Here is a 25,150-nt window from a genome sequence, read left to right as displayed (position 1 = left end):
AGAGTAATTTCTTGATTTGATGGAGGCCAGCCTGAGATTGTTCAGTCTTTATCAAAGAAGATACTTTGATAATCATTGCCATGATCAGGGCAAATTGGAAATAATCTCTGGGCAATAATTTGCTTGATAACAACAACAGAAGGGAGGGAAGCTGGAAGGCACTGTCAGCCAACTGGCAGGTAGTTCACAGGTGTCAAATCCTTTAATCCAACCTTTTAAAACTCATCAGAAGATTTTACAGCAAGTATATAAATGCCCCGTGAAATCCAAGGCTGCTGGAAATTATTTAGGACAAGAGCCAAACATAATTCAGAAGAAAAATTGGACATCACTATGGAAAATTTGCAGAACAATATTTTTTGGAAAGCTTTTCTGTTATGATGCATAAACTAGATTCACACTAACAGAGGTGCAGAAGAAACATAACTCATAATTACTCTCTTACTTTCCTCTGGCTGTAGTGGGAGCCAGGACACCAGAATTGTGCTCAGCAAAGCAATCCCTGTTTCCACTTTTGAGCTCTTACTGTTTATTCAGAGCTCGCCCATTGACCCATCTTCCTGTCACAAACTGATTAAGTGCACATGTCAGAAGGATTGCCAGCAATCGACAGCAATCACTGGAAAAGAAAAGGGAGCTGAAGGGTATAAAATAAGCAGCTTTTCACTAGAGACTTCATTGTGAAGGAGCTGGAAGTCACAGCAAGCCAGTGGCACATGTCAGGATAGTCCAGAGGAAAGATGGAAATGGTTGGGGAGCTCAGTCAAGAAGAAGTGCCTGCAGCCTTGCCTTGACCTGAGTGTTGGTCCTTTTCTCCAGGTTCCTAAAGGCAGGCTCCCAGGGGGGGCTTGGGATTGTAGGCACAGCATCACCTCTCTGTGCATGAGATGCACCCCAAACCTCACTCCTGCTGCCTCCACCCCCAGCAGTCTGTCTCACACTGCCCAGCATGAAAGCCTACATGGAGGAGCAGCTTGTAGGAGGCAGGACCTGCTGCCTGTCCCTCTGAGTGGACAGAGCAGGCTCTGTCTCATCACCAATAAATGAATAGGGCTTAGTCTCAAAGTCTTCCATCTGTTGGACTAAAACTGTCGTTTTAATTAAACCAAGGAGGAAAAGACAGAGGAGGAATGGTACCACAGAGTTTGGGATGTGGAGGTTGTGCTTTTCTTTTGTTTGTAAGTTCAGTATTTTGTGCATGAGCAGAAGTGGCCCAACATGGTAGAAACAGGTGCTGGAGTGAGTTTGTCCATAGCATCAGAGCTGGGACATCATCTCCTGATGTCCCAGCCCTGAGGGCTGGTCTGTGCCTCGAGTGACAGCTTTGACATCTCCCAGCATGGCCAGGACTTCCCAGGACTGCAGGCAGCGTGAAAAAAAACAAAAAACAACTTTGACTAAGAGCTAGATCTTTCCTCATCAGCTGGGAGGGGTGAGTAGATCTACTCTTCACTTCATCAGAAAACAGTTTTTCAAAGCTTGTGTACCCAGCTGATGAAGAACTGCACTTGGCAGATAGAAAATGCACAACACATCCTGTAAACCTTTCCTAAAAGGGCATCACAAATTAATCACTCTGATTAAGTTCTTAATTTTTTTTAGAGCATCATTTATCAGTTTAATTTAACATTACTTCAGTTGCTAAGGAACAATGATTGCGAACCTCCACCAAACAGGAATTTTGAACACTAATGTCTGGTCATCTAATTGGAAAATATTACAAAACTCAAGCTGAGGTCTACCCTCTCCAGCCACACTGCACAGTGAGACATGGAAATGTTCTGTATTATATATAATAACACTATTTATTAGTCAAGACTTGTAACTGTAGGAGAGAACAGCAAAATCACAAAAGGCTCAGTAGAAGAGACTTGCAAATTAATCTCATTACTCTTGAAATGGAACTGCTTTCCATGCTCCTGGCAGAGATACCTCAAGGATACTGAGATTGCCTGTGTATTGCATTTCAGATCATGATCATTCTGCTTTACACAGTAATGTACTAAGTCTCCATCAGGCCAGAGATGGGAAGGGGGATGTTTACTTAGTGATGTGTGAAATGATGAATAAATCTCCAGGAATTATTCTGGGGGAGAGAGCAGTGAGGGAAGAGCTTTATTACATTCCTGGATCACCACCAACTGCAGAAATCCAGAAATTTTGCACATCTTTCAAATACTGAGCATCAAATGGGGGGAAAAAAAAAGGAAGGTTCAACTCTGGTTCAAATTTCTGCACTACCAAAAATGTTCCTTCATTTCAATTAATTCTTGACCTATTTTTTATCAAAAGAGCCTGCTGTGTCTTTCTGCCTCAGAAGACTGACATTGCCAGCAGGATGCTGCAGTCTCTGGTCCCAGCTCCCTGGGGACTGGTGGAGGCTTTCCTCAGGGTGTGGGGAGGCTCTGCTCCATGGGGCCATGGACTGCATCCCACACTGTCCAGAGCCCCTCTCCCACTGCCAGCCCTGCAGGGGACTTACCTGGTGTCACACAGGAGGTCTCAGATGAAGCAGCAACGGGAACCCTAAGAATGAATCAGGCCCTTCAGCTCCAGCCCAGGCCTGGCACTGGCTGGGTCATTGCACTGCTGGATCACAAAAAGGGACCTGAGCTGGCACTGAGAGGGACAAGGCAGAGAGACAGGTCAGTAATTTCTCTAGATGAATATTTTCAAAGAAAAAAGATAGAGCAATGTTTTGAATAACCTCCTGTGACTTAAATAATAAATAAGCAATATAAACTGTATATACAGACAGATACACATACATGCATGCATTATGGAGAGCTCTTCTTTACTCATTGATTCCCTCGGGAGTTAGAAAATCACGGCTAAAAACAATCATTTGTATGCAGAGATAGACTGCACAGAGAGACAGAATTTTCTGTTCTTACCAAGACAATACTTTTTGGAAAAACCCCAACAAATTAACGTGAGCCATACTCAATAATTTTGTCTAAACAAACAGCAGAAGAGATATTTTCAAAAAAGTAAGGAAATAAAAAAACTGATTTTTTATATTTGTAATTTCATAAGCTTTGATTTCATAACACTGTTCCCAACACCTGAGCAATTCAACCCTTGTATGATACTTCTAAAAATCTGAGTGTTTATTTCACTAGCGTGAAACAGACCAGTACTCACCAGATAAAAAGGTAGAACTCCATATATTTGATTTTAAGAGTGTTTAGAACAATCTTTCCCCTTTTTTGATTCATTACCGAAGCCAAAAGGTTCCCAGTTCTCCCAGGGAAACTCGTGTGTCTGACAAGTGGGCAGTGAGCCCTGAGCCAGCAGCTCTGCTTGTCCCTGCCACTCCCTGCTCTCACCACCAGCCATGGTGGGCACAGCCAGTCCCTCTTCTGTCCCAGCACTTCCACTTCAGGTTGCATCTTTAAACCACAAGGCACGAATCCTTGAGCGATGCTTTTCAATCTGATATTGCATAATCTGCTGAGCATATAAAAATTGGGAAGATTAGAATAGTGTCTGCCACCAGAATGAGTTTGTTGATACTGACTGATTTAAAAAAAAAAGCTATTAAAAAAGAAATGTTTTCCCTGGACATTGGGAGGATGAGATGTTCCCTTAACACTTGATGGGACTTTCAATCGGTTTTCCCTGCTTTTTCCTGGCTTTTTGCAGCATCCCCCTGACTTTATTTCTGATCTTGAACATTGAAGGTTTAATCAATCATTGCTCCTCCTGCTTCTGGAATCTAAGTGGTTCACTTGTATTTACTGAATGTCATTAGACCAAGGTGATGAAGTAGCTCTGCTTGGATCTTTAATCCACTCCTTGTTATAAAAAAGCCCGTAAGATAGAGCTGTTTTTACCTGGAAGCACTGGTATCAGTTGAAGCCCTGGACATGGCTTGGAGGGGAAAAGGACTGATCTTCCACGTTTCTCTTGGCTAATCTTAAGGTTAATAGAAAGAAGCCAACAGATGCTTTGTGAGTTATTGCTTTGCAAATTAAACCTTCTTTCTTAGTTGAAGACAAGGCTGGGGTGTTCCTTATTTTGTTACAGAAGCCAGCAGTAGTTGATTTGATCCATAGTACCACCAAATTTTATCTACTGCGCACCTGGACACTTGTTTCAGGAGGAGTTGACAGATGCTGCCAGCAACAGCAAAAGCACAAGCCCTTTGGATATGTAACTGAAATGCAAAAGACTTGCTTAGCTACTTCCAGAGGTACAAGCACACCTGGCTACAGCAGGAGAGGAAAACTGGAGAGCTGCTCCCTGGAGACTTGAACAGCTCCCTCCTCTGCAGGCAGGCAGGCAGGCGGGAGGCCTGTGGGATTCACAAGCTCTGCAGCTGGGTGTCCATGCTCTGCTGCAGGCAAGTCTCTAGCAATCCCCTCAGCCTGGATTTTCACTGTACAGGACAAACCCCAGTGAGGACTTGTGCCATGGTATTCCAGAAACCCAATTCCACAGAGCCACAAAACTTCACGGTGCCAAACACTCCCATGTCAGGGCTCATCAGGAGTTAACTAATGATAATATCTGTCATAAATACTTTTGGGAATGGCAAAACATCAGACTGCATTGCAGTTGTGCCTCATTCTTTGTAAATACATGCTGAATATTTTTAACAAATAATTATTACACTTCAGACTCTCCCCTTCAAGATATTCCCCAGTGACAATTTTTGCTTCACATCGAAAGAAACTGCTTCTTCATTCAACAAATTAAATGTTTGCCAGAATGGCATATTAAGAATCATGGAATGGTTTGGGTAGGAAAAGATCTTAAAGATCATCCAGTTCCAACACCTCTGCCATGGGCAGGGACACCCTTCACTAGACCAGGTTGCTCAGAGCCCCATCAAACCTGGCCTTGACCCCTTCCAGGTATGGGGCATCCAAAACTTCTCCTGGCAACCTGTGCCAGCTTCTCACCACCCTCACAGTAAAGAATTTCTTCCTAACATTTAATCTGAAAGAAACCAAACTCTCTGCCCCTCTACTGCCAGGCAGGGTGTGGCTTTACCAGCGGGTGGAAGGGACCCAACAGTACATCAGGCAGGAACTGCCCTGAGCCTTCCTTGAATCCCCAACAAATCCCACAGCTGTTCTGCTTTGAACATCTGGAACACTTATTCTGTTTGGGCAAGTCCTCAGTAAGTATTGCCTTACCTATACGTAAAAGAGCACTTAAACTTTTCCTTAATTTGCAGATTCCTATTTAATGTTAAACTCATGTTTAAACAACAAGCAATTCTTCTCCTTTTAATTAAGATTTATACAGGTCCCCATGTGTAGATGAAGCAATGAAGTCCTAATGAGCAGAGAGTCTAATTATGATCATTCTGTAATTGAAATAGTGGTGTGCTTCAGAATAAGACTGTTATTTTGCCAGATAATGGACTCATGAGCACCAAAGAAGTAATAAAAAAGGTCTGTAAAAGACTCTTGCAATTCTTATGAGGACAGGCCAGCATGTGGACCCCTCCATGTAGTATTCAAACATGTATAATGGAATACATAATGCAATACATCCAAAGATTTATATCAAAGTGTTGGAAGTGGCTGAAGGTCAAGGGCATACCAAAAGCAATGGAATTAATTATTAATGCGAGACAGAAGAAAATAAGCCAGAGACAGCTGCATGAAGTGATTTAGGAGACAGATTAAAAATACGAAAAGAGAAGTCAGTGGGAGGCAACATTGGGAAAATGATCAACATCCACCACAATATTGGTCCCATCGGCTGAAACCAGCTCCCTCCACGTTCTGATTGATGAAATGCACCAGAGTCCGATATTTTTTCTTGCCTAAATGACCAGCTCTAATCATGAGCTCTACACATTGCTGCTTTCTTCATCGTTCAGCTGGTCAGGAAAGAAAAGATAATTACAGAATGTTTGTTTAGTAATTGTCTGCTTCTATTTTGGAGTTTGCTTCTGGTGCTAACGAATGCGACTCCATTATGTCATTTATCATGTGAACAGTCAGGTTGAGGAACATTTTAAATCAGGAACTATTTTGGTTTGCATGAGAAATAACCTCACAGAACAACTGACAGCATGTGTGAGCAGAAAAATTCCATGTCTGAAAAGGATAGGTTAGGTGATTTCACCAGATAAAAAGCTTAAGGAAATATCTTTTCACCAGCAGAGCAGAGTGCTCATGGAGAATGGAAGAGTTACAGCCCCATATTTTTCCTCACAAGGAATTCCAGATTTGAAGTTATTTACCTGGCTTGCCAGGTAACATTTGCTTTCTATTACCTTTTCTCTTATTACTCTTTGCATAGGAGAACTTTAATTTCAATAGATGTGCTAAAAATTGTACTTTAAACCTGACTTAAGTACTGGTAACACAGGCTGTAATTGTATCTCAGGTGTGGCAAGAGCAGAAAAGTGGAGCTAAAGGAAAGAACCAACCAGACGTTACCCATGGATATATCTGAAAAGTAATGGGGAGTCACACCTTATTTATGAACAGCTCCCTCCCAATGAACCTGTGTTGACATCTAGAACACCAAATTTCCTGTGTTATAATGTAGCACCAGTACATGATATTTTTCTGACTTAATTCAGCCCAATCCAATGCACTTGTCCAGTAGGGTGGGATCTCACACACATTCCCCATCCACATGGACAGGTGAAGTTCTTGATGAACCTCAGCATGGTGGCTTGGGCTCAGGCAAAAGGCTACTGGGAGCACACAGCCATGTGAGAACAAACTGGAAATTTCCTCCAAGGGTATTTTTCAACCTCAGTTTGCTAGCTGATTTCACAGCTGTGGGTTGAGAAACCTGTCTGAAGTGACTGGCCAAAGAAAAACCCCCATCCATTTAATAGGGTGTTCTCCCAGCAATAGTGGAACAGCAGTTGTTTGACAATACTTTGGGTAATGTCTTGAAGACTGTAGATGACTAATAATAGCAGTGCCTTTTTTTCCAGAAATATGAAAGTCATAAAAATGATGGTTTAGAGGGACCAAAACTATTTATAAACTGAAGAAGAATTCAGTGAAGAGTTTTGACTAAAAAGGAGTGGAGGGGAGAATTTTAATGTGCTTGAAATAGAAGTCAAAATCTTAAAGAAAAAAATGCAAATCTGAAGTATTTTAAGTGGTTTAAAAAAAAGTTGAGTGGCTCAAACATGAAAGGACACCTTTTGTTTCAGATCAGATGAAGATTTTATGTTTACCAGGATGAACAACCTTGATTTGAAATGTCCTCTAAGTTCAGCCTTCTCAGGGTGGGCAGAGGATTCCAGCTCACCCGGGATCTTTCATCCATGCTACATACAGAGAAATAGCAATACAGAGAATGTTAACTGAAAAAAATTAAAAGTTCTCAGGAGCATTGACTTCCATCATAGGGTTTATTGTTCATTTCCTTTTGGCCAATTACTCTCTTCAGAAATGTCTCTGGCATATTATGAAGACTAAGTGTTAAACCTGGGAGGTCGTTTCACTCGCAGCCTGCCGAGAACATCTTTACATTGCTGGTTAACGACTTGTGAACTTCATTGTCAGATGCTGCTCTGCGACTTTGCATCTCCCAGCTGATGGCTCTGTGCCATGAGCCGAGCAACTGCTGGGCTTCGAGGGCGCCTCTCGCCCTTGTGAAATTCGAGTTCATTCTTTTTCTGCTCCCCGCGCTTTCTCCCTGCAAATTTATGACTTGCTAACAAATGCGTTGCTCTTGATTCCCTCCTCTTCAGTGATCTTTAAGATCTCTCATTTCATAAGGAAGAGGCAGGTGGGAGATCTGCTTCCAAAAAAAAGAAGTTTCCATAAGCATGGCTTGTGGAGTAAGGCTGCCTGTATATCCATCCAATTTCCATTGACTTAATTCAGTCTTTTTTTGTCAAGTTGCATAGCAGTAATTTACTGCCCTAAACGAAGTGTTTTCCTCAAGATGCCCACATTCCTGTGAGAGCTGGAGGTTTTACCCACACATGCAGGCAGCAGCCTGTCATCATTCTCCACATAAATTGAATACTTCCTCTGCTTGCCTTTACAGCTGTTCTTTGAACACCATCCACAAAACTAATGAAATATTCCTGTGGCTTACCCATTCCTTCAAAAACCTTTGTCCAGGCTTGTTTTATCCTGGGAGGCTAACAATATTTGTTGCACCTTTGCAGTGGCACAGGGCTGTCTTGCACTGATCTGGCACCTGGGAATCAATAGCAGTCAGGGCGGGAGGAATTACAGCACGTTCCTAGTAATTGTGCAAATGCAAATTTATTACTCCAGAATCCTCTCTAATGTAAATCCAGTGAGGTCAATAGAGGTAGAGCAAAACTGGTCATTCTGCTTCATCTGTTATCCTCATTTTTATAAGGATGGATAGCAGCTATTAAGAGAAAGGAACTTTCAAATGCCTGGAAATACACTGACCTGGGAAAAGAGCTGCAAGGATGCCAGAAATCACTCTCTGTGCAGATGGGTATTCTGCCTAACCAGAGCAATCAGCATTGCCAAAAACCTCCACCAGTGTGAACTGCTACATCTCCATTAGCAGTGCTGATTAACAGGAGCAGAGGGTCCTGCCCTTTGGTTAAATCATGCCAGCCTGTTACAGAGGAATTCCCGATTTTGGCAAGTAACAGCTTCTCCCTTCATCAAGGTCTGGCTAACCTGCAGCTGCCCTTTCCAATCACTGTATAAGGTTTTCTGCAATTTCTTGAGTTTGCTCCTAAAATCTTCCGTTGCTTGTGTAATCTTTTTATGAGCTGCACAAAAGAATTGTTTTCCTTAAGAAATTCTTAACATATGCACAGATAAACTCAGAGTCTAAAGGTTAATGTTGCTTCATCACTGCTGAAGTGAAAGCAAAGATTTTAAAAGTAATTCTGCAGAATGATCTTGCATTTTTAGGGGAAAACAAACTGTTATTGACTATAATAATAAGATTTTGGAATATGCTAATGGAATTTTTTTCATTTACCACACCTGATGCTCTCTTTTTTTTTCCTTAACCATTGCAGTTTATTATCAGACAGTTATCCAGAGAAGTTGGGTTTTGTTCAGAAAAAAAAGACTGTTGAAAAATTATTAAAGCATCAAACCACCTGTATAAACCTATGTCAAGACAGGAGGTACTCTTACAAATAGGAAGGATAAAAAAACACTGTATTAAGCTTTTCCTTGCTTTTTTAAGTTCTTTTAATTGGCTCCATTTACCCAGGAAAGACAATGTGTTAATTCAGTGCCTTTTCCCTTCTGCAGTGGTGTCAGCAAACCATCAGCCAGAGAAGCCAGGAGTTTGAAATCATCTCCAGAGACCACTCCCTGTAGAAATGCCCATCAGTAGGGAATTGCCTTGATGGCAAGGCTGCATTCAGCCTATCTAGCTTTATTAATCTGCTGACAGCCTGCCACTTCTCACTGGCATGACTGAGCAAGCGAGGTAAACTGCAGCCTAATTAATGGCCAGGCTAGCGGCTTTCTTCAAAGATTGACTGAGACAGATGCTGGTCTTGCCCAACAGAAATGCCAACCCAGTTTAAGTGTTCCTGCAACCTCCACAGTCAGGCAATTTACACAAATTTGGTGTGTTTGAATACACTGTGCAAAAGGATGTTCAGGCATCCTAAGCACAAACGGTGTCCAACGTGTGTGTACTTGTGGGTCAGACACCTGCCAAAAGCCAAAGCCTTCAGTAGGATGAGAAGATATTCCTCTTCACCACTGCTTTGAAACAGCTTTAGTCTGTATGAAACACCGACTCATAGGACTGGAAATATCTCTGGCCTTAGGCTGTATCAAAACATGTGTGACAGAGATTTAAATGGACTTGGATGCAAGTCATATAAGGTCAAGTTTCCATTTAAGAACCATTTGCATTAGCAGTCCTACCACTGTAGTAACACAGAGGAAGAGACACTAAGGATATTTAGCACATTAACATAGACAAAAGCTATTTGCTACATCCTCAGGAATAAACAAGATGAACTCATAACGAAGCTGTGCTTCCAATCCTCCTCATTGTGCAGGGCTCTTACAGAGGTTCACCCAAAATGCCTCACTGGGCAGTGAGATCCAAGACCTGGCTTGGGCATGGTCGATACAGCAGAGAATACACAATCTCTGTCAGCCAGGCTCACCTGACACATGTGCCTCCTCGTGCATTTTGGTGAACGTGCAGTTCATACCTGCCTGAAAGCCATGCCTGCCTGCTCAGCCAGGCACAGGTTCCTCGCTGCAAAATGGTCTCAGCAGAAAATATTCAGCTCCATGTGTGGGTAACATCAGCTCCCTTCACAGAAGCAGATGGGAGGTCCATGTGCTGCTATGTCAGAAATATCTGTCATCCTCCCATCTTCCCTGTGTCCTTTATCTTAGGTTATCAGGCGTGCTCCTCTCAATGCCAGTTAAAAGGTAGGTGTCAAACACAGAAGGCACGTTCATTTATAACTGCACAGACTATAATTATATGTAGTCTAGGGCTTATTTCCTGAACTAGGAAGGAGGAAAAATGGGTTAGGTGGGTGTGAGTAACAAGCAAGAACATGTCTTTTAGAGGTTATGAAACTACCTTGATCTCCCAGTATCAGAAATGCTGGCTAAGAACAAACAAATCAGAAAACTCTGTGCAGGCTGAGAGTTGGGACAAAAACAAGGGAATTGGGAACTGATGAGGGAATAGTAACAAGTCTCTGATCGAGGCTGGGAACTTAGTATTGCAAGTAAAAATGAAGGAGAAATATGAGGTCACCACTACAGCTTATTTGCAGAAAGATAAGTGCAATCTTGGGATTACCAGGTGAGATATTTCAGTGAGAAATGGGGACTTTAATTTCAGTGTATGAAGCATCAGTGAGACCTCCTCCCATTTAATACTCTAACTACTTTTGGTAACCCACATGAACTTTGAGATTAATTGACACCACAGCAGATGGAGCGAAGAGGTCTGAGGTGAACTGAGAGTCATTTAGGAAAGAAGATTGAAAAGCCAGTCCTCCACAGCTCAGCGAGAAAGGCAGACAAGGACCATATCCATAAAAATACCTGAGTAAGGAGAAGTGAGCAAAACAGCTGCTGAAATGAGAGCCAGTGCTGGTGCCAGAACATGTGGGGAAGGGTTCCTGACCAGCAGGGACACGGACAGCCTAGGAGAACCTCACAGAGGGGTAACAGGCAAAACCACAGAATTGTTTAAAGTCGGAGCATGGTCCTTTCATGAAAAGGACCATAAACAACATTGTTCCTGGCACAGCAGAGAACTGGGCTCTATGATCCAGGATCCTCCTGTGTTTGTAACTTTAAATTGCCTTACGGGAATAGAGCAGCAGCAAAACAAAGCCTCTGGCCACTTGTTACTGGAGGTCTGTGGAATATTTTCACAGCAGTTGCAATGCCAGAAGCTCCAGTGTCCTGGCTCAACACCAACACATTCCTCTGCTATTTAAGTCCCCCCCGTGGTTTCACTTAGTAATGCTACTCTTTGCTCCCTGTCCAAAAATTGTGCAACAATGCTGCCTTTTTGAGCTTAAAAATGTTTTTTATTTACTGAATTGCTCTTCAAAACATAGTATAATTCACTCTAGGGTGTAACTGTGCTGCATTTTAACCTGCACAGAAATAGCATGTGCAAGTGTGGAGAGAGGATGGGAGAAAAAATAGCAATACAGAAATATCCTTATGACAACACTGAGCCCAAGTGAGAAATATTACCCTTATTTTACAGTAGGAAATTTTAGATTCTTTTAATCCATAAACAAAAGGATTTGAAACCTTTCCTATGAAAACATAATAAGCAGGTGTAGTTTGGGGCTTTGCCATCAGCTGTAGCTTTTAACCAATCTCTGGAAATTTGGTCTTGAATCTTTTTTATGAGCCTTTCAATGAAGTCTAAAGTTGAATTCTGGCTGTTCATCAAGATCAGAGAAAATTAATGACCCTGGCCTAAAGACCCTAATTTGCACTGGCAGGCTTGGAGTTCTCAACAGTATGAATTTCCCAGGGTGTGTGTGTTGGTGACTGTTAACCTGCATTACCAGTATTGCAACAGTGCCTGGATCCTCCCAAACAAGAATCATGACATGTCCTATCCCAGATCTGTATCTATGGGTGGCAGATATTAAGTAGAACAAGGAATTATTAATATTATTATTATTATTATTTAATTCTTGTAACAATCACCAGACAGCTGAGCCACTCCCACAGCTGCATTAGGTATCATGACTAAAATATGCAACCCTTTCGTTATTTCATCTTCTATGAGAAAAGTGGACTGTCATATTTCAACTGACGATTTTAAGCACATATTTCTCAGTAAGTATGTTGGAAAATACAGCTCATGAAATGTGCCTTGCTATTCCAGTTTTGTCTATATTCAGTATTGCAGCCAAGTTATACAGACACCTAAAGTAGCTCCAGACAAGATGGGGTCCTGGAGCAGTGCAGGTTGCATGGAGCAAAATATGCCCCAATCTGCCCTTAGAGTGGGGAAAATTAGTCTTCACAGAGCTCTGCATTAACAAGTTGCTTTAATATTTGGATGGAATTGGGTTAGAGATGGCTTGAGTAGAGCTGATTCTAAGCACAAGCCAAGTAGGCAGATTTTCAAGGGCATTCACCACCAGGACACAGAAGCTGCTGAGATAAGAAACTTTCTGCCTAATTTTGCTGTGCCAGAACCCTGGGAAGGGAAGGAGAGAGAGGTACAGGAGGAAGAGTTTTCCTGCTGGAGCTGCAGGAACAGCACTGGCTTCCCACCACAGCTCCTTCCCAGCCAGTGGCACAGCCAGGCTGCAGCTCCTGTTCCCCAGGGTGGGGGGGAGCTTTAGGTGTGCCCACCTTAGAAAGGTGGTGGGGCTGCTGAGGGCAGGGACCCCCTTTCCCAGCAGCTGTGTGTGCAGCAGTGCCTCATGCAGCCTTGCAGAGGGATGGGGCTATCAACAGCTCTGATGACTTGGCCAGACCCTGCACCCCAGGACAGGTTTGTTGCAGAGGAGCTTCATGGGATGAGGTGAAATTTGGTCTCCTAGATATCCTGGAATCACCTTCTGCGGATAACAACTGAGGTGTTGAACTCCAGGTGTTGTGGCCAACAGCGCTAAGAAGCGCTGCAGCACTCTGAGCAGACAGGATTTTCCTCAGCACTACAGGCTTTGTGTCCAGCCATTTCTCTCTGCTGTCAGCCTGCCAAGATGTGATAAAAGTACCAATAAGGGCAGGTTACTCACTGCCAGGATGGAAGAGACTCCAGGCCAACCTGAGAGGACAATGAGCTTTCCTGGGCAAGGGCACTTATACACTAGGGGCTGCACTTAAAATCGTTGGCCACGTTCTCCAGGAGCAGGTGCTGGCCCAAATCTCTGCAGATTTTTATTCCACTCCCCAGACTCCCTGACACTGCCCTTGCAGTCTGTTTCAGGTGCCCACTCCTCATCCATCAACAATTTCAGCCTCATCAAGGCTGTATCTATGCCAGCAATAGAGCAAAAACGGTGCCACTTCTCTGGGACGAGGTGGCATCAGAATGTCCAGGGAGCCCCGGGAGGAAATTACTAGGAAGGAATCCCAGGACACCAGAGAGGAGAATGGGAAACTTTACTTTTCTAGGGGGCAGCTGGCCCGCAGAGCGCTCCGGGGCTGCGGCAGCGGCAGGGCTGTGTCCGCCAGCCCGCTCCACCCAGAAAGGGTCCAGAACGCGTCCAAGGGCTCCGAGCCGGCTCCAAGGGCTCCGGGTGCCTCCCGGCCCCAGCAGCTGCCGCCGGCAGGACGGCTCCGGCCAGGAGAGGGAGCCGTGGCCCCGCGCACCCCGCCTCCCCCGGCCCGGCCCGGCCCGGCAGCTGCGGAGGGACGGAGCTGTGCCTGTGCCTGTGCCTGCCCCTGCCCCGGCCCGGCCCCGGCCCCGGCCCCGCTGCCCCGCAGCGAGCGCGGCGGGACCGCCCCGAGCGCCTCCGGAGCGCGGCCGCGGGGAGAGGGGCGGGCGGGGCGGAGCGGAGCCCGGGGGCGCGATCGGACACGACGGCGAGGAGGCAGGAGAGGAGGCAGGCGAGGAGAGCGCGGCGCGCCGGGCACAGCTGTGCGCTCCCCGCGTCCTCAGGTGAGCCGCGCTGCCTGGGGGGGCGCGGGGGACGCCCGTGTGTCTGTAGGCGTGGGCGGGAGCAGGGACGAGGGACAAGGGAGCCGGTCCCGCCCCGCCCCGGCCGTGAACTTCCCCGCACGCGAAGGGAAAGTTTGTGTCGGAGGAGGCGGATTCCAGCCCCGGCGCGGGGGGAGCCGGGCGGCGGCGGCGCCGCGCAGCCGGCAGCGGCCCCCGCTCCTCGGCTGGCACGGGGGGGGACAGGGAAGAAAGAAGAGGAACCGCTCGGGAGAGCCCGAGCAGCAGCGCCCGGCGGCCACGAACGACGGAGGACAGGTGGGCACGGTGGCAGCGAGCGTGCGCGGCCGCGGATGGGGGAGCGGAGCGGAGCGGGGCTGGGCGCGATGGTGCCGCTGCCGCCGCGGGGCCCGGGACCCCCGCGGACCTCGGGGCACCCTCGGGGGACCCTCGGCGATCCCGCCGTGTGCGGGGACCGAGCCGAGCCGCGGCACCGCGGATTTGTCTCCGCCGCTCCGGCAGCCGGGCTGGCGATGCCCCCGGTCCCCGACATGCGGAGGGATTCGCTTTAATCGCTCCCGTGGGCCGTGGAGAGCTGGGGGTTCCTGGCTGGTGCGCTACACGCGCTGAGAAATGCAACTTTAATTTTCACCGGATTGCAAATTCTTGAGCCTCCCATACCTGCTCTCTGCTGTCAAACCGGTCTCTGAAATGGAACTGGGGAGAGGAAGGGGTCAGGCTTAGCCGTAGCTGGGAAATAAAGTGGAAGAGACATGTCCAAGAAAACAGACTGGAAGCGATTAGATGCTGGCAGCAAGATGGCCTTTGCTGTGTTTGTTGGGGGCAGCTGCCCCCTTATGTGAAGCTGGTTGGTTTTTTTTTTTTTGGGGGGGGGTGTATCTGGAGGGAAACTGGATGGGGGGGGAAAGGAAACCATCAGTGCTTCACTACTTCAGGTGTCCCTTTTCTGTGCCAATGTCGCTTTCCCCTGTTACAGTGGCAGTGCTTGTTCCTCACTCAGGGCTGGTTTCTTGCAGTGTGCCTGTACAGTGCTTGGCACAACAGAATCCTGATCTTGGGGCCTTAGGATGTCACAGAAAACTGGATTATAAATGCCCTCTCACATGCACACTCTCTCTTTTCATCGTGACCTCTGCTTTGTGAATAGCTGGTTATAGTGCTTGGATAAAATTCTGGTTGGCTTTACAGATCTTTCTTTTCTTATAAAATGATGGATTTTGTTCCATGCATTCAGTTTTTTATCCTAGGAAAGGCTTTTCACTTCTGGATTTGTGAGATTGCAGCAAGCTCCTTGTCTTATAAAAACACTTATCTCCTTTGTAATTAAAAAGTATTATTTTCCAGATGCTCCATTTTTAACCGTGCCCCTCTCAGGCAAGCAGAAGTGTCACCCAGCATAGGCTTCCATACCTAGAAGGATTGTGAGGTGTTATTTATTAACTCTGCTGTGGAGAGTCCATATCTCATAACTTAGAGGATCATTTATAACAGGTTGCTTTTGGCAGCTCTGGAAGATTTACTTGCTGTCTTGTATTCCTTGCAGGAAAGGCATCCCTTGTTTTCAGCCCACAGGCTCTCGGGTGGGCAGGCTTGGTGCTGGAAAGGCTTCTGCTTTCTGTCTCCATTGCCTGCCTGTGGTGAGCAGGAGAGGGCAGGCAGAGAGGATTAAACTCCAAAACCCAGATATTCTTCCCTGGAAGCAGGCACGGTGTTGTTGCTGGGATCACCTTGTCTGGAGGAGCAGCTAAGGATGTAGGATAACGAGGGACATGGAGAGTAAGCCTGAGAGGACTTGGGGTGGTGGAAGCCTGCAGGGCACTGCAGTGACTGGAAATGTTAAGCTGGGAAGGTGGGAGCTGCTGCATGGAGCTGGAGGAAGGGGCTGTGGGGTGAGAGCTTGTGTGTCTACCTCCATGCCTCTGTGCAAGGCAGAGCTGCATCCACACAGCCCTGGGATTGCTTTCCATGTGTCTGATTCTAGCTTGAGTTCAAAGTGTCTGCATTTGATATGATGCTTGCTGATGCCTGTCCATGCCTCCCCAGAGTCCACAAGGTCCTCTGATCCCTCCAGGGTGTGGAAGGAAAGCTTGTGTATGAACACTTCTGGGCTCTCCCTTTCCAGACTCCACTGGTCTGTGCAGGTGTTCTGCATTTGAGCATGAGCACGTGCAGTGGGGATCAGTACTGCCCTGCTCTGGGTTCCAGCAGCCTCATCCCCAGGGTCAGGTAGCACTACCCAAAAATGCCTGGCACCACAAAGCACACATAGATAAGAGAGACTTAAGAGGGTAGGGGGAGTGGTGTAGCAGCCTGGATACTTGGAGGTGTGGGAAATGCCTCCCTGCTGGCCTCAGAGCTGTAATTTTAAGCTCTAAAATAAGCATTCAGGAAGAATGAGGCAGAATGATTTTGTCCTAGCCTTATTCCTTCAAGACCTGCATGAACCAGATGCCAGCTCTAGGGAGGATGAATTATATTCCTTCAGAATAAGAGTCCAAAATTTGAGTTTTTATTCCTTCTTCTCACTTCTGTTTGTATTTCTCTGTTGGTTATTTTGGCAGGCACATGATTCGTATTTCTTTCCCTGTGTGTCCTGGGTCCCCTCTCTTGTCAAGTGTCTTCCCATTTCCGCAAGATTCTGACTTGCAAAAACTTGCCATGAAGCCCTTGTGACTGGTGGTGTGGGAGAGGAGGTGCCCCAGCCTGGCTCTCAGAACGCAGGTTGCATTAGCCAGGTGGACACTTGGGAAGATTATATCAGCATGTGAATGCATTCATGCCTTTTTTTTTTTTTTTCCTTATCATACAGTAATGGGGAGTGCTTTGGGAATAAAAATAGAAATAGGGAAAAGCCTATATAAGCTGAAATCTGTGAACAGCGCCGCGTTATCTGGGAACTAAAACACGTTCTACAGTGCAGCTCTGCTCTCCTCCTTCCTCCCCTCTCTTTCTCTTGACACAGCTCATGGATTTCAGTGCCCCCATGAGCAGAGCCTGTGTCCTGTGCGCTGCCAGGCTGCTGCAGCCTGGCTGGGGGCAGCTCTGTACCTGGAGGTGAGCTGGAGCATCTCTGGCTGGGCACAGCGGGACAGATGCCAAGGCAGAAGGGGGCAGAGCTGGCTCAGGTGTGCCATGCCCTTCTCCACACCCTGCTGGGGGCTGTGTGCAGGTGGGGCTCTGCCAGCCACGGTTTGTAGCTGCTTTGTTCTGCTCCACCATCAGCAAAACGTGCGGCTGAGATTCCCTGCTAAACTGGAACAAAGCAGCTTCTCCTTTTGGGAGGTATTTTAGGATTGCTCCCCCCAGCAGTGCTTTTGCCAGGCAGAGGGCTAATCTGACGTTTCTCAGCCACAGTGCTGGTCTGTGCGAGGCTTTTGCACGCGCCTGAGCCAGATGAGCTCAGAGAGAGGGCAGGAAGGGAACTGCTTTGGGGAAATTGCTTCAGTGGTGCCTGCCCTTTAGGGAATTTCAGTCTTGGCCACTGTGTTTACTGTGTTCAGCCTCAGAGGTCCCAATAATGCACATGCACAGAAGATGGTATTCATAATTTTGGAGTCTGATTTTACAGAAAATAAAATACAGAAAAATGAGTGTACAAGTGTGTGTATTTTGTTACAGGGTTCTCTAAAAATAGTTGCTTGTAAAACAGTATTTTCCCTACAAGTGAAGAATCATGTCTTTAGTCAGTCCTTTGTTAACCTAACAACTCTCAGTTTCATCAAATGGGAATATATCCCCAGGAATTCCTCTGACAAAGGTTTCCCCTGAGTCTGGATGATTATCCAATTACAATTTAAAGAAAATTACAGCAAGGATAATTGGCTAAAGATAGAAGTATCTGAGAGCGTTAGGGAAAGAGAAGGGGAGAGTGAGAAAGTGAGAGCTTCACTTTCTCATATGAGTAAATGAGAATTATTTCAGTCCTTAACTTTTGCAGCGAGTGGATTCAAGGTCCCTGGCGTTTGGATCTCCCTCTCTCTTCCTCCCTCTTCTCTCCCTCCCTCTACTCTGTCTTCTAATGTGTTGACTTGATACTTAGATGAAAAAGATACATTGATTCTTATGGAGCCTTTTTTACATTTACATGTGTTAACAAAAAGAGACTGTTAACTTACAGGCTCTATTTGCAGCAGAGAATAAGACATTTCCATGAATCCTGGGCTCAATCAGGGAAGTGGTGGGTGGCTCCTTCTCCTGGGAGCACTAGGAAGGTGCCAGAGAGCCATTAGCTTGGAAATCCCACTCAGAGCAGGGCTGTCAGGAGCTACCAGCTCTCCCTAGGTGCCCACAGAAGGAGACCCACTGCCGTGCCTGGAGGAGCCCTGCGTGCCCAGCACTCCCATCCCGTGTCCATCACGGGCACTGAACCCTGAGCTGCCATGGCAGAGTTTCCAGTCGGTTCTGAAGCACTTGAGGCTGCCTTCAAGCCCACTCACTCTTTTTCATTGCTAACAGCTTGTTTGGGCCAGGCTGGGCGAGCTCAGCTGTTTAACCCTCGCAGTGCTGGCGGTGGCTGTGGGTCAGGGGCTCTCTGGGTGCAGGGGGGGCTCCGTGGTGCAGCCTGGCAGTGCCAGCTCAGAGGATGGAGTTGGGCTCCCCATGCAGCTCCCTGGACAGCTTTGCTGTGCTGCAGCCGAAGCACGAGGATACAACATGAATCATTCACTTGCACAAATACTTAAGAAGCCTCTTCAGCTTTACTAAGCCAAGGAGTTATCAGAATTAGAAGAGGGATTTAAAAAAGAGTAAAGAAAAAAGAGTGGGTTTTAATACCTCTCTCTTTATCTGGGAGAGCTGCTGGGTTTGCTTGTTTGTTTGTTTGTTTTCCTCACAGTTTTCTTTAATCCCTTGCACTACTGAAATAAAAGTGTAGTGGAGTATCTTGCCTCTCTTAGACCTGATGCTGTTTATTTAGAGGGATGTGAGATTTTTCCAGTGTTCTGAGGAAGATTCTTAGGTATTTGATCAATTTGTGTGTAAAGGCTTGCAAGACTGTGACTTAAATGTTTATCCTTAGTGCTGACAGGATGTTGTGGAGTTGTTTTACTGTATATTTGTAACAATTATGCTGCTTGGCAAGAAAGACATGTTTTCTTCTCAGAGGGAATTTTTGTTGGTTTTCTCTATTTTGGCCTTTTTCTGCCTGTGAGTTGTGGTTATAGCTGCCTTTATCATTTTACTTTTTGTTTTAGATGTAAATAAAGAGCTAATTACAGTTAATCTCAGTGCAAAGGAATGAGATTTTAAAGTGTGAAAAATAACGCCCATCTGTTGGATTTGCAGTAACATTTTGGGGTTTGCCTTCTACTTGGAAGGATGCCAAAACTTATCTTGCTCAATTTAAAGTTTTCTTTGCACTATTTAAACTGGATTTTTAATAATTTATGAAAACAAACAGAAACGGAAATAGCTTTCCAAATTATGTTTGGTCATGTTCTTTATGTGGTGGTTGCTAAAATGTGAGCAGCTCTAACTGAAATGAGTTCAAATCCCACAGCCAAATTCTATAGGAACAGGTTGAAGACGTTCTGGAAAAGCATCCATTTTTCATAGTAGTGTATTGCATTTCTCTGTTTTCTGCTTGCTGGGGCTCCATGTGCCCAATTAATCAGCTCCAAAATTACATGTTCCAAGGGACCTGTTCCTTAAGTAGTTACTATTTAAGATAGGCTCAGAACCCCTGTTTTTTTGTGGTGGGTATGTGTTACTTTTAGCCCCATCAGCTCCACTGACTGTTGAGCTCAGGGAATTAATCCATACTTTGCACTCATATGTTATCTTTCATCTCAGCATCTCTAAGCACTTTAGAGATATTAAGATGCCCTGCTGTGGTGTGAGATGGGGAGAGGCTGTTCTAAATGTAGCTGGGGAAACAGAGGCACACATTTCAGAAGCCTCTACTAATGCATTCAGTTCAGGGGCCAGCCATTTATAAGTCCTCTAATGCCTGATTATTGGGGAGGCACTACAATTTTTCATGCACTGCATTTGGTGATTGATGCCTATATACAGATTTCATGTTTATTAGCCAGAAACTCATATTTCTACCTTAAACTAGAGACTGTTTTAAAACCTTCAACCTTAGAGACTTACAGGAGCCTAGTAAATGGCAGTGTAAGGAGTCCAAGTTCCTAGTTATTTTTTCTCAGGTTAGTCCTGTTGCAAAAAGTAAAACCTCACCTCCCTCCCACCATAGTTACATCCAGAGCCCCACCTACATGAATTTATTAGCAATCTGTTGAGTCAAAGCTCTGAGATGTGTAAAAAAATACTTAATTTGTCAGTAAGAGCCATGCAAATTCCCTCTAATACAAATAATTGGATTTGTTCTGTTGAGAAATAGCCCCTCTTCCTTCAAGCACAGATACTTCCCAGCCCTTGTTTTTAAGAAGGGATCTGGGTAGTGGGAGGAGGATGTTGCTGCCCAGCTGGCAGGCTACGGAGCTCTTGAGGGCACCCAGCCTCTCTGGATGAACACAGATGTGCTGCTGGATCCCAAAATGTCTAACTCTAGCAAATTATGCTGGTTGCATTTGAGCTGGTGTGTTGGGGTGGCTGTAGGACAGAATGCAGACTCCACTGGAATAACATCCCTATGGACTGGGATGGGATTTCCCCCATATCCATTCTCTTGAAAAAACAGCCCCAGTGCATTTACCTTTCTTCTCATTCCTTGTCCTCTCTCATATTGCTATGTGGAATTTTGGGAGCCTGGTTAACTCTGTCCCCTTGGGAGGTTTCACACACACAGACTCCTGACCCCATGGAGAGATAGAAACGCTTTTCTCCAGGCTTGCCGTGTCTTCCTTTTCTCCCGTTGCACAGGGGAGCTGTACCTTGCATTTCAGCCCTGTTGAATAGTCCAGGAGGGTAATGTTTCCCCTTTAGAAATTTTTTTTGCCCCCTTTTCTGTTAGGTGCAATGGCTCTGTAGTTGCTGACGTGAAGTGTCAAAGAGCAGGAGAGAAACTCAACCCAACTGTGTTGGTTTTTGCACGGCCTGGTTTTTGGTGGTGATGGGGGGCCACAGAGGTGGCTTCTGTGGGAAGCTTCTGGAGGCTTCCACCATGTCTGGCAGAGCTGGTCCCTGGTGGCTCTGAAGATGGACCTGCTGCTGGCCAGGGCTGGGCCGATTGGAGAGGTTGGTGGCACCTCTGTGATAATGTATTTGGGAGGAGGATCAAGACAGAGTGGGGCAGGCACAGTTTTTCTTCCAGTCAGAGAAGAGGAAGAGGTGAGGACGTGTGAGAGAAACAACGTGGAGACACCAAGGTCAGTGCAGAAGGAGGGGAGGAGGTGCTCCAGGGGCTGGAGCCGTGAATCCTCTGCAGGACCTGGTGAGACCATGGTGAAGCAGCTGAGCCCCTGGGGATCCAGGGGGGAAGCAGAGATCCACCCACAGCCCCTGAGGGAGGTGCCCATGCCAGAGCAGGTGGATGCCTGGAGGTGTGAGGATGCCTGGAGGAGACTGTGCTCCAGTGGCAGACCCAGCGGAGAGAGGGGGCCCAGCTTCCAGGCTGGAGCAGCCTGTCCTTGCAGGACTGCACCCCATGGAAGAGTGACCCATGCCACAGCAGTTTGGGGAGGGCTGTGTGCCCATGGGAGGGACACATTGCAGCAGGTTTGGCAGGACTGCTGCTCGTGAGAGTGACCCACACTGGAGAAGTTCATGGAGAACTGTCTCCCGTGGGAGGGACCCCACAGGCTCACAGGGGAAGGACTCCTCTTCCAGAGCAATGGAAGAGAATCTCAGACAAACAGACCCAAAAACTCCCATGCCTTATCTCCCTGTGCTGTTGGTGGGAAGGAAGGAGGGGTTGGGGGAAAAAAGTGTTTTAAGGGCTTTGTTTTACTTCTCATTATCCTCTTCTGGCTCTGCTAGTGATAAATTCATTCTGTACCTCTAAGCTGAGCCTGTTTTGCCCTTGGAATGTTTTTTTTTCCTGGTCCTTATCTAAACTCATGAACCCTTCATTAATTTCTTCTCTCCTCTGCCCAGCTGAGGCACGGGAGAGGAGGGTGAGTGAGCAGCTTTTGTGGGTGCCTGGCATTGGGCCAGAGTCAAACCATGATACCAACTTCCCAAAGATACTCAGTAGTTACTTCCTCTCACTGCAAAGATGGGAGCCAGCCCAGGGCTGAGGCCAGCACAGATTGGAGAATATGAAGGTATCTACTTCTTGGCATTGAAGGTGCTCAGAAATGAAAGTTTCAGAGGCTTTTCAGATTTTTGGCCCTTTGCAGCAGGGCTTTAGTGCATAGCAGTATTTCCTTGTGTCTCTGCACCTTGTAGCCTTTTGAAATGTCAGCAGTGCATGTATTGCCTTTTGTTTGTCATTCAGCTGGAGAAATGAATTCATTGCCCTTGTGAGATCAATCATATTCTCCCCAAATAATTAATACTGATGACAGTCACGGCATACTGCTGCCTGCAGCTCCATCTCAGCTTTCCCACTGTGTAGGTGCTGTGGGTCACAGAGCAGACTTTTGGCAGGAGGCTCTTGGACTTCAAATTTCAGGGTGCTGTTGTTTGAAGGTTGAATTTCAAGATGCACTGATGGGGCCATGTGGGCAGAGCTTGAGCAAGTTCCCTGTGATGGTGCAACCAAATATTTGCAGAGGGAAATGTTAGAGACATGGGGAGCAAAAGGAATACACATCACAGGAGGTGAATGATTGTCTCACTCTTGTTTCTCTTCTCCTCTTTTTTTCTGTGTGTACACAGCTTTTTCTAGTTCCCTTTGCAGAATGCAACTGTACTAGGCTGGCCAGAAAGGGACAGGTATGCAAAAGAAAGCTGTTCTGATAGTCACCAGGAGGACCAAGTGGGTGGGTTGGGAATGTGGAGGGCTGGAAGGACCTCCAGAGAACTGCTTTTAAGTGAAGTGCTGTCTTGGGGGAGGCTGGTAGCTCCTGGGCTTTCTATTTTTATATTGCTTTAAATTGATTGATGTATAAAGCACACTTGGAGCAGCCTGTCTGAGCTGCAGGACAGGGATTGAAGAATCTCGATGTCTTATTCTTGTTTGCTTTTACTTATAAGGTTAAATGGGATTAAATTAACATGATTAATATAAGTACCAGGTGTGGAAATGCTGTGTGGCCCAAACTTGAGAAAGAAAAACTCATCTGACTTGCTTTTACCCTTGAATATGTTGCTTATCCCAGGATACCCTGAGTCACTTGAGGAAGTCATTCTCCTATACCTCAGGAAGAGCTGGGCTTCCCCACTGGCAGCAGCAGGGGTAAACCTGGTAGCAGTGCTGGAGACACTGCAGCTGCCTGAGGAATTTGTGGCATCACAGCAAAGCAGATTCCTGGGAAGGGAAGCGAAAGACACTGATGTGCTCTGGAGCGTGGTGGTGCTTGGAGGATTTTTGCCTGTTGTGTCCCTCTCTGGAGGAGCAAGAAGGGAGGGATGCTGTCTGAATATGGAGCAGCCATCCTGGGAATCTGGTGCTCAAGCACTTAGTGCTGTGAGGGGAGGAGATGAAGTGAAGGAGCAGTATGTAGCTGCCAGCCAGGGCTTGAACTGAAGAAAAGAAACTCTTGGGGTGATTCTGACACCGAGAGCCTATTGCAGGTGGTGCTGAGCAGGGCTGGGTGCAGCCCCTGGTGTGACAGGGAGATGGGGAGTGGGCTGCAGGGCACTGGTTGGACCAGGCTGGGCTTGCAAGGAGACACCTCCTGGGAAAGCTGCTCGGGGGTTTGAGAGTCCTGGGCCTGTCCTGAAAAAGGCATTAAGCCCATCTGAAAAGCTGCTCAAATTTGCATTGTATTCTCTGGATTTAGAGACTTGTGCTGAGCTAGCTTGGGGCTGCTGCTGTGCAATCTGATGCACAGTGTGGATGTGCTGCTGTGTCCACTGGGGCAGTGGAACAACCTCCTAGGGAGGGTAGTGGAGCTGCTTACATTGTAAAACCATTACAAAGGTCAGGAGGCAGAATGTATAAATGAAGTGCTTGTTGTCAGATGTCTCAGAGTGTTCCACGAAGGTTAATTGGAACTTTTCCAGTGAGGAGGGATCTCACTTTGGATTTCTTAAGTCTTCTCAGGTCTTTGGACCACACTGATTGCAGATTTCCTTTTTTTCTGTGCAAAGATTGGTTTCTCAGTTTATCTTGTGGTAGCACAATACATGTGTGTTTCTCAGAACTCTCCCTTCACTATAACATAGCTGTCCAAAATAGAAGCATTGTGCCTGGCTTCATGGAACATCTCAGCTCTCTTTGAAGCACAGTTGGAAACTTTTCATTCCCTGGCTATTCACACATAAAAAATAGACTATCTTAGCTGGGTACCTTTTGCTTGAGCACAGAAGTGCTCTTGTAGCTTAGTGTTTGAGCTGCTCAGTGGCCAGCGTGGACCCATTTGTAATCCATGCTGTTTGATTTTATAGCTGTGGCTCTACTTGCCCCTCTCCAGCCCATTCCAAAGATCTCTAGGCAATAATCCCAGCTGCTTATTTGACTTGTCCAGGTGTGCACATTTTGTAGAGGTGACAGGGAGCTCGTTTATTTTCGATGTATGAAATGTAGTGTGCTCTGCCTGCTGAATTGGTGGCAGAGTATAATCAGTGGCACCCTGGACTCCAGCAGAGCAGTGTGCAAAATCTGTAGCATTTCTGCTTTTCCAAGTCCTGAGAGGACCCCAGGAGAACTGCAAAGGGAAGCAGGGGATTACAAATTTCTCCAGGTACATTTTTAAGCCCCCCCTCCATTTCTCTCCACATGCCTAGATTGCACTTCTTTCTTTTGTGAGGGTGAAAAAACACCTTCTTCCTCTGAATTCTCATTGTTAGCATTAAATCTGCTGAGCCAAAAGGATGCCAGGAGATGGTGTGTGAGTGCCAGTAGCAAATCACAAATTCCCTGCCTGGAAATCTCACCTCCATGTTCCAAACACTGGCACTGGCAAATCTTGCACTACCAAGGAAGTTCCCAGGAATGACTCACTGTGAATGAAAGTCTCCACACTTTCCCCCAAGCCTCTGAGCTTGAGGGGAGGCTGCTGCCAGCTCTGCCCTGGGGAGCTCTTGGTGCTCCTGGAAGGGCAGCCTTGCTTCTGCAATTTGTGCTGCTCTGTTGAAGGAGAAATAGCTTGGGATA

The 25,150-nt window shown here is 46.3% G+C and overlaps 1 protein-coding gene across 4 annotated transcripts in view; it reads left to right on the top strand.

The window, feature by feature from the left end:
- The first annotated feature begins 13,767 nt into the window (after nt 1-13,767).
- Nucleotides 13,768-25,150, top strand: part of LOC119704597 (interleukin 1 receptor accessory protein) — a 51,776-nt gene continuing 40,393 nt past the window's right edge. For 3 of the 4 annotated variants that reach the window (XM_038146071.1, XM_038146075.1, XM_038146076.1), the window contains exon 1: nt 13,768-14,025. The gene's annotated coding sequence lies outside the window, so the exon portion shown is untranslated. The other variant, XM_038146073.1, reaches the window with a different exon arrangement.

Source organism: Motacilla alba, chromosome 9 (genome assembly GCF_015832195.1).
Source record: "Motacilla alba alba isolate MOTALB_02 chromosome 9, Motacilla_alba_V1.0_pri, whole genome shotgun sequence".
In the NCBI taxonomy this organism is placed as follows: domain Eukaryota; kingdom Metazoa; phylum Chordata; class Aves; order Passeriformes; family Motacillidae; genus Motacilla; species Motacilla alba.
This window is presented reverse-complemented; position numbering and strand designations above follow the sequence as displayed.